Raw genomic sequence first — 10,061 nt, 5'->3', positions numbered from 1 at the left:
AGTTTGTCAGAAATTTGAGTCCAAAGTCTCAGACTAAGCATCAAGTTCCTTCTACTGTGTTCCCATCAAATGCCTTCTAAAAGAAACTGAACAGTCTCTCTGCCTGAGTGAATGAACAGACTATCATATTCTAAAGAGCAAGCCACTCAAATATTGTTTTGCTTATAATAATAAAATATACATTAAATATTGTTTTTGTTAATAACAAGAGAAACCCACAATATAAACCTAATTAATATTTATTTTTACATAAATGTATCAACATAAAAATACCATATCAATATATATTAATATATGCATAATTGCTATGAGTAGTAAATGTGTTATTCTGAACTTCACTGTGGCTTCTTAATTCTCACCCAGCATTTTTGCATGTTTGCAAATATTTTAATGAAGGGTAGCTATCTTCTTTTATGACTCATTATGAATGTTTACTAAAACATTCATAAACGCTCAATAAATTATTATATGCTATGCTTCACTTTTGGGGAAGTACAGTATAACTTCTTTTAGTAGTCCTTACATTTACATTATATGTGGGAACCAGCTTTATGCTTATACAGAGCTGAAGAAGCTTTTTGGATGAGAAGCTAAACATCTTCAAATAAAAATAAGGAAGTCCAGTTGCCTCGTGAAAAAGCACCTTTGGGACAACTATGACCTGGATGACTGAGAATCTCCAGATATTTAGTTATGTTCCAGAATTGAAGAAGTTTCTTGGATGAGAAGCGAAAAAACAAGAAAGTCCAGTTGCCTTTTGAAAAAGAACCCTTGGGATAGTTTTATATTTATTTAAAATGTTATTTTATGTTTTGGAGTAGTTCTTTAAAAGTAGATTTAAAAAAGAACTACTTGTAAGATTTAAGGAATATTGCTGGAAAACTTTCAGCCCAAACTTCATAGGACCATTAATATTTTAAGAGATCACTAAAATATGATTGTGGAATTGTAATAAAATAGTATCTCATGAGTTCTGATTTATGGTGGTATAGTACTTAAAGTCACTATACTAGAAACCAGGAGACATGGATATAATCCTGCCTTAAACATGAAACTAGCCGTGCTTTTGCCTCTTGGCCCTTACAAGACAGTGACAAACTACTTCTGAAAATCATGCCAAAAAAATAAGAACTTTTAAAATGCAATTGCCAGGAGTTGAGATTGATTGAAAGGCATAAATGTAGTGTAAGTATAAATGAAAGAGCTTAACGCTAACTTCAACATACAGTGATCCCCCGGTTATTGCGTCCCCGACCATTGCGAACAGGGTAATTTGCGATTTTTGAACCCGGAAGTCAAAACACCATCTGCGCATGCGTGCCCTTTTTTCTATGGGCACGCATGCGTAGATGGCGCCGGGCAGATCAGCTGCTGGGCGGCTTCCCTGGGTCTTCCCCCTCTTGCTGGCGGGAGGGCGAAGCCCCCCCCAGCACCCGCTCGCCCGCCCTTCGCCCTTCGCCCGGGAAGTTCGCCAGGAGTCAGCGGAGAACGGCGCGCCTGTTTTAAAACGATCGGAGCCGGCCGGCTCCGATCGTTTTAAAGCAGGCGCGCCATTCTCCGCTGACTCCTAAAGCGGGGAAGTTCGCCAGGAGTCAGCGGAGAACGGCGCGCCTGTTTTAAAACGATCGGAGCCGGCCGGCTCCGATCGTTTTAAAGCAGGTGCGCCGTTCTCCGCTGACTCCTAAAGCGGGGAAGTTCGCCAGGAGTCAGCGGAGAACGGCGCGCCTGTTTTAAAACGATCGGAGCCGGCCGGCTCCGATCGTTTTAAAGCAGGCGCGCCGTTCTCCGCTGACTCCTAAAGCGGGGAAGTTCGCCAGGAGTCAGCGGAGAACGGCGCGCCTGTTTTAAAACGATCGGAGCTTTCCAATGAGTCCCGAAGACAAACGTCAAACTTCCACGTTTGTCTTCGGGACTCATTGGAAAGCCGCGCGGGTGTTTTAAAACGTCGCCGCCAACATGGGGGGCTTGCTAGCACCCCCCCCAAACCCGGGTTGGGGGGTTCGGGGGGGTGCTAGCGAGCCCCCCATGTCGGCGGCGACGTTTTAAAACAGCCGCGCCGCCCCCAATCTTCGGCTCCTCGCTAGCGCTGCGGAAGTTAAAAACACCATCTGCACATGCGCAGATGGTGTTTTTACTTCCGCAGCGCTACTTCGCGAAAACCCGCTCGTTGCGGGGGGTCCTGGAACGGAACCCTCACAACGAGCGGGGGATCACTGTATTTCCATTCTGAACTGGAAAATTGCAACCTGAATATTACAATAGAAATGGAATAGAAAGATCAGCACTGTCTCATTCTACTTCTCTCCCCCATTTTACTGTGGTTTCCTTCCTTTTTGAATGGCTAGTGCCAATATGGGATGCTGCAAGGTTTGGAATATTGTATCTCTTAGCTATTCAACAACCACATAAAACTACAAGTGAGGTCATTTGTTGACATGAGAAAGGTGTCCACTATAGCAATAGAAATAACACTTATATACCACTTTACAGTGCTTTACAACACTCTCTAAGCAGTTTGCAGAGTCAACATATTGCCCCCAACAATCTGGGTCCTCATTTTACTGATTTCAGAAGGATAGAAGGCTGAATTAACCTTGAGCTGGTTAGGACAAAAGAAATGAAATTCCTGACAATGTGAGCAGAGTTACCCTACAATATTGCATTCTCACCTAGTTGGTATCTCTGCTCTAGATCAAACGGGTGAGATGATGAAGCTCCTGGCCCAAGGCCTTGAGCCTATAGGGTGGGGAATAGGCGTTGATTGCTTACCTGAACGCCTCTTCTCGTACGGTGAGCGGGTACAGCAGTCACATGGGTTGCTCCTGTCCAATCCGATGGGACTGAGCCTAGTATTAAAAAAGCTTGCTGGATCCGCCCCTTCCCCAGAATTTGCGAATCCGTAGACTAGGCTCAGATGTGAAGGCTCATTAGTGTTCAACTCTCATTGTTAGAAGAGAAATAGGTATAGAAGTCATAGAAGACACATACAAGGGAGGGAAGTGACTGCTGTACCCGCTCACCGTACGAGAAGAGGCGTTCAGGTAAGCAATCAACGCCTATTCTCCGTACTGAAGGAGCGGGTCCAGCAGTCACATGGGACATACCCAATAGATTGGTCCCTAGGGTGGGATTAGATTGCTATCGTGAGAGATAACGGATTGGAGTACTCTTCTGCCGAATCAGCCTGCGTCCGCTGGCTGATTTATCATGTATTTTTTGTAGGGCTAGGTCCCTTCTCTTCTCAGCCCTGGTGGACTTGGCCAAAGAATGGGCTCCTGAAGAAGAGGAGGAAGAGGCCTGGGGAATATTAGAAGTATCATCTCCAGTAGGCCTAACCTCTCTGGGACCTTTGGTAGTGCCTCTCTTGGGAAAAGAAGCCATAGTCTGAATAAAATTACAGAAGACAAGGCTTGAGCCAAAATAAATTTGGGGGGAGAAGAATTTTAATGAGCTTTCCCAAGAGAAGTGACCCTGCTCCTAGGCCCAGGAGCTACTGCGACTTAGGGGCAATCCGGACGGTACCAAGAGTTCGTGTTCCTAAATGCAGCGTGGCAGGCCTCACTAAACTTAACTTAAGTAAACCAAGGCACACTGGTTGGAGGCCACGTCCGTGGAGAATGGACCTGAGGAAACTCACAGCTACTCCAGGGTCAGGCGGCGGACTGGCAGCACTGATGGATGACCAAGAAGGGCAAACCGAAAGTGCGAAGTTACTGGGCGCGAGGGCCTTCGCGCCAAAAAAACCGCTCCGTTTTTTAATTTTTATGAACGGAGGGAACTAAGTCCGGGAGACAAACAAGTCTCACACCGCAGGAGGTAAATAGCCCTTAATTTATAATAACAATGGCTTGCCCGGCAGAACCTCCAGACCGAGAGGAAATATGTAAATTCCAAGCCGGCCGCAGCAGCAGCACGGGAGGGGAAAAAAGCCGCAAATGGCTGCGCTGCCCACTTCTCCCCCAAACTCGAAGCCCGGTACGGCTGAGTTGTTTGCAATGCTGGGAAGCTTAAAAGGTGACAAAATCTTACTTTGTTGAAGAGAAAGAGTCGAAGGGAAGGTGTTTTTGAGAGAGAACGAGCGTTCACGAGACCCGCTGGATGCGGGGACTGAGCGAATTCTGGGAAGGGGCGGATCCAGCAAGCTTTTTTAATACTAGGCTCAGTCCCATCGGATTGGACAGGAGCAACCCATGTGACTGCTGGACCCGCTCCTTCAGTACGGAGAATCGGAATAATGATCAACTCAAGACACCTACAGTATATGGTTGCCCATAGCTCTGAATGGTTCATAGCGACAAGATCAATTTTAACAAATTATCCAAACTATCCCAACTCCTGATGCCGTAAATGAACTTTCCAGTTCATATAAATACTAGACACTCCCCCCCAAAATAAAAACCATTGTCACTAGGTAACATCCTCACAAGAGTTGATTTACAGATTTTGAAACCAAATAAGTTTCTTATTTATGGATGAAGTCATGCTCCTCCAAATAAAACTGGTTCACAAACTGGTATCAAGTTGGAGACTGATCAGCAATGCCACTGAACATTTTGTTGTGTCCTTTTTCAGATCAAGAGGCATTGCACACAATCATGTCATTTTGTGAATAGTCTATTGCAATTCTTTCTTAATGGAGTTGCCCTTGAAGACTGTTTGGAAGTTTAAACTGATATAGCAGTGGAAGCCAATGAAGTTATGAATGCATTTAAATTCACCTATATAAAAGGTTTTTTTTTCTGAGAGCTATTCCATATACAATATTCTCTAAAATCATTATTAATTATCATCATATGTTTATTTTTTAAAAAATTAATTTATTAGCAATTATTTTGTAGTAACAGCTGTAAAGAGATTTTATCCCAAGATGGTAATAACAAAGGATAAAGAAATACACCATTTTTTATTGTTGTTGCCCTTGTTGTGAAGCTAATGTTTGAAGAAATACATCCTTACAAAAACAATCTAGCATAAAAATATAAGCAATTCAAAATTAATTTTATGGATTTTTATTATGATGTTAATTTCTAAATTATGCCAACATAAAAATAAATTCACCCTAATACCAGCTATTACCAAAGGCTTATATTTTTGTACAAAAACATGAAAATCACTAAGTATTGACCCATGTTGATGTTTCTTACATATTTCAATTTAATTCATACAAGAATTATAAGCATTTAGAAAATATCTCCATATTTGTAAAGTCTTAAAAAGTACAGAGTGAATTATGTTACAATATTAAAATTTGGCATCTAAAACAATACTAAAACAATCATAATCTAACCTCTAAAAAGTATATTAACATTTTTGGCTTTCAAGAGGCTTTTCTGTTGTCAGTAATAGACAGAAATACTGAACTATAGTTGTTTGTATCCAGAACTTCATTAGAACCTTGTTCAAAGGATGGTCAGTTTTCTCCTGGAACACTCTGGCACTGCCTGGTTTACTAAGCAAATAGTGTGAAAGGATGTAGAACAAAAGGAAGTCAACAAAAAATATTTTCAATCTCTTCTTTCTGTGGGGCTAGATTTAAATTCCTTCTTGAATGGAAGGGGCCCTTCTATTTGCACAAGGATATTGGATTACTCCAATCTACTTAAGATCCTAATATCCAAGAGACACATACCAGACAGATTTTAGTCACACACAAGTTTAATTTCACTGTGAGTATGCTGAATCTATGAATCAATGTTATCCAATGTTTTCTGGGAAAAATAATTCGTATTTCAATAGATTTCTCAATTGAATATATCAGATAATCTAAAGAGCACATATTTCAGTCAAGTTTGTATAGAACTTGTTTATGGCAAATTCTATTTTTTTCTGAAAAATTCATCTTGACAATTGAGCCTAATATCTAGAAGTTTCTTCAACACTGGAAAAGAAAAATAGTAACCTCATAAAGCATCCAGAAGTACAGTGATCCCCCGGTTATTGCGTCCCCGACCATTGCGAACAGGGTAATTCGCGATTTTTCAACCCGGAAGTCAAAACACCATCTGCGCATGCGTGCCCTTTTTTCTATGGGCACGCATGCGTAGATGGCGCCCGGCAGATCAGCTGCTGGGCGGCTTCCCTGGGTCTTCCCCCTCTTGCTGGCGGGAGGGCGAAGCCCCCCCCCAGCACCCGCTCGCCCCGCCCTTCACCCAGGAAGTTCGCCAGGAGTCAGCGGAGAACGGCGCAACTGTTTTAAAACGATCGGAGCTTTCCAATGAGTCCCGAAGACGCGGAAGTTTGACGTTTGTCTTCGGGACTCATTGGAAAGCTCCGATCGTTTTAAAACAGTTGCGCCGTTCTCCGCTGACTCCTGGCGAACTTCCCCGCTTTAGGAGTCAGCGGAGAACGGCGTGCCTGCTTTAAAACGATCGGAGCTTTCCAATGAGTCCCGAAGACAAACGTCAAACTTCCGCGTTTGTCTTCGGGACTCATTGGAAAGCCGCGCGGGTGTTTTAAAACGTCGCCGCCGACATGGGGGGCTCGCTAGCACCCCCCCGAACCCCCAACCCGGGTTAGGGGGGTGCTAGCGAGCCCCCCATGTCGGCGGCGACGTTTTAAAACACCCGCACCGCCCCCAATCTTCGGCTCCTCGCTAGCGCTGCGGAAGTAAAAACACCATCTGCACATGCGCAGATGGTGTTTTTACTTCCGCAGCGCTACTTGGCGAAAACCCGCTCGTTGCGGGGGGTCCTGGAACGGAACCCTCGCAACGAGCGGGGGATCACTGTATTTTGTATGATAATGTGATGAAGTTAAAGTAGTTAAGTACTTTTGATTTAAAAGTAAGGTAGAAATTGCTATGTCTTTTAAGGAGAAAAATAGCAAAAGCCAATTTCTGCAGTGATTACTTAATCCAAACAAACACAAGTGAATTATTTTAACTAGTACCATCTTATAATGGTACTACCTAAAAAGTTACTTTTTTCATGGGCAAGCTAGTATATATGGTGAAATGGACCAAGTGTATACCTAATGCACAGACACAATTGATCAGCAACTATATCTTTACTAGATTGCCTCCTCTTTGAGTCTAGATTTACTTTATGACTCCTGTAGACGACTGCTCCAATTACCACTATTCCTAACTGAACAAATCATGTTTAATTCTGCATAAAGTTATGGTCAATGTATAAGTAACAATGAAGGGAAGGGAACAGAAAGTCCCATTAAGCCTTCATGCAGTTTAGCAGCCTAAGAATTTTCCTTTAGATTACCGTAAATACTTTCTGGACTTCTACACCAAAAGTGAACACAAGAGAACTAATTCTGCCTTGGAAAAAGAATTACATCCCTACTTCAAATCAGATTTTTTAAAAGAGTCTTCATAAAAACTGTAAATGAATTGTATGCTTTTCCAATGCTCAAGTAAACTGAAAACATTTCAACCTATCATTCTTAAAAAGTTTAAGAAACTGGACAGTTTGAATTAGCTTTTTATCTATTACATGACAAGAACTCATTAGCATTCTCATAAATACTTGATTGACTTATTTATCTTGTAAGCCCTTTTTGAGTTTTATTCAAATTTATGAAGCAGTATAAGTTCAATATCCACACTAATCTTTCTTGCAATTAATACAGTTTGGAATCTTTATCTTGGGACTCTAAACCAATATTTTTGTCAACTTCAGCAACTTTAAGATGGGTGAACTTCAACTAATAATGTTGGTTGAGGAATTCTGAGAGTTATAATAATAATTAATAATAATTTATTAGATTTGTATGCTGCCCCTCTCGGAGGACTCCGAGTTGAAGTCCACCTATCTTAAAGTTACTGAGGTTAAGAAATAGTCATTTAAACCAGCGGCCACTAACTGGTGGTCCGTGAGAAAAGTTTGGTGGTTCACAGAAAAATTATTTGCATTTTTATATTGCACTAAATCAGGGGTTCTCAAACTACAGCCCTGGGCTGGATTATGTGTAATGAATATTTGTGTTTCTACAAAAGACCCTTTTGGGGTCTTTTTGTGCAAGTCAGAGGCTGGAGGGAGAAATTCTGACTTGGGGTCTGCTTCCAGTCACAAGGCCCCTAGCCATGCCAACCCAGCCAATCATTAGGCAGATCATATTAGTCGTCCACAGAATTTAAAATTATGAATGTAATAGTCCAAGAGGTCCGAAAGGTTAGAGATCCCTGATTTAAACTGTCAACTATGTGCACCTACTTTCTGACCTATTTTTCTAAGATTCTTATTCACCCTCTCACCCAATCATTTTTAATCAACAAGTTTAAGAAATTTCACTAAATTTTTATTCTATTTTGTAATCTGTTGGTTGGATTTATAGAAAGACTAACTCCTAAGTTCCCCAGAAGATATTTTGTATGCATGCTTTTTGGGAAAACGTTTGATTTTTTTTAATTTTTCCTTTTTTATTTTTTTGGTGCTGGGCTAAGAGAGAGAGAAGAAAAGTAACAATGTAAAAGCAGTTGGTCAGGAAACAGACCTCTATTCCTCTGCAGGAAAAAAGAATGCCATTTTTTATCCCTTAATTTTAAATCCACAAAGAGCTCTTTTATTTTTTATAATAAATTATATACCATAAAAATCTATTAATTTCTATGGCCATTAGTTTCCTCCAAACAGAAAGCAATAAATGGTAGATTAATATAATTAACTGAAGATTGCTAAAGAAATTATATGATTTATTTTATAAAGATTAAAATAGAGGCATTATCTCTAGTAATCATTATTCATTAACTAGGACAATGGGGTCTTTAAGGATTTGTTCATAGAAAACAGATGAGATACAGGAAGAATAGATATTTTGTTGCACTGTTAGAGAATGTGGTAAGTTGTTAAAATTGTTTATATTTGTCATGAAGAAAAGTGCCATTTCTTTATATATTTCTTTTCATTTTGTTTCCTACATTCTGATTTTTTTCTTATTTCTTCTAATTTTTATGTTTAATTTTAAAATATAATTAAGCCAATAAGAAGTAATGTTAAATTTTAGGTTAAACTTTAAAATATAATTAAGCCAATAAGAAGTAATTGGTAAATAAGTTTCAATGAATACTATTAGAAGAAATAAGGAATCACAGGCTGGCTGCAGCCAGTTTTTTTTCATTTTCTTGAGTTGGAAAATGATTTTGAAAAAGAGAACAGTGGCAGAATTTTAAAAGAATTATAGTATGTAATATTGAGGCATTTCTTGATTTGCATGACTACGCAAAACATGAAAGTGAAACATAAAAAATTTGCCAAAAATATCCCTGAGGAGTATTGAAAATATGACATCAATAAAGGAAACTTACCTGTTCTGAGAAAGAGACAGCTGAGAGTAAATTGAGGGAAGTGCTGATTTAGAAAAGTGGTAATTTTAGTGGTAATCTAATTATCACATTAGATTAGTTGAAAAATCACTAATTCAATTCAATTTATTAGATTTGTATGCCACCCTTCTCCATAGACTCGAGGCAGCTCATAACAATAATAACACCATATATAATAAATCTAATAATTAAAAGTCATTAAAAACCCCTTATTAAAAAGAAAACATACACACAAGCATACCATGCATAAACTGTATAGGCTCGGGGGAGATGTCTCAGTTCCCCCATGCCTGGCGGCAGAGTTGGGTTTTAAGAAGTTTACGAAAGACAAGGAGGGTTTGTGATAATATCATTTGAGGATTGTTAATTTCTAAAATTGACACTATTTTATCAAAATGTACTATGAATGTAACTTGATATAACAAAAATTAAGGTATCTGATCACAGTATGTTAATTATATAAAACTCAAATTGTAAAGATATGATTGAGTATAAACTCAAAAATCACTGGAAACCCAGAAAAAATATAGATGGCTCACTATAGCAGTTAGCTGTATGATGCCCTGAAGAAATACTGATTTCAACTTTCCTAACACTTAAACAGCATGAGTAAAGCAAGGCCACTTCAGATCCCCAAGGAATATAAAAGATACAGAATTTTTTTCAATGATTAAATTTTCTTTTTGGAAAATCCTGATAGGAATTCTTTTTCAGTACAAATAAAAAAATATAGCATTTGGGGATGAAACTATGGTCTTAACTATATATAAAGGAAATCCAAATTGTT

This window comes from Erythrolamprus reginae, chromosome 2, assembly GCF_031021105.1.
Source record: "Erythrolamprus reginae isolate rEryReg1 chromosome 2, rEryReg1.hap1, whole genome shotgun sequence".
Lineage (NCBI taxonomy): Eukaryota > Metazoa > Chordata > Lepidosauria > Squamata > Dipsadidae > Erythrolamprus > Erythrolamprus reginae.
The sequence above is the reverse complement of the archived record's forward strand: the minus strand, read 5'-3'. Positions refer to the sequence as shown.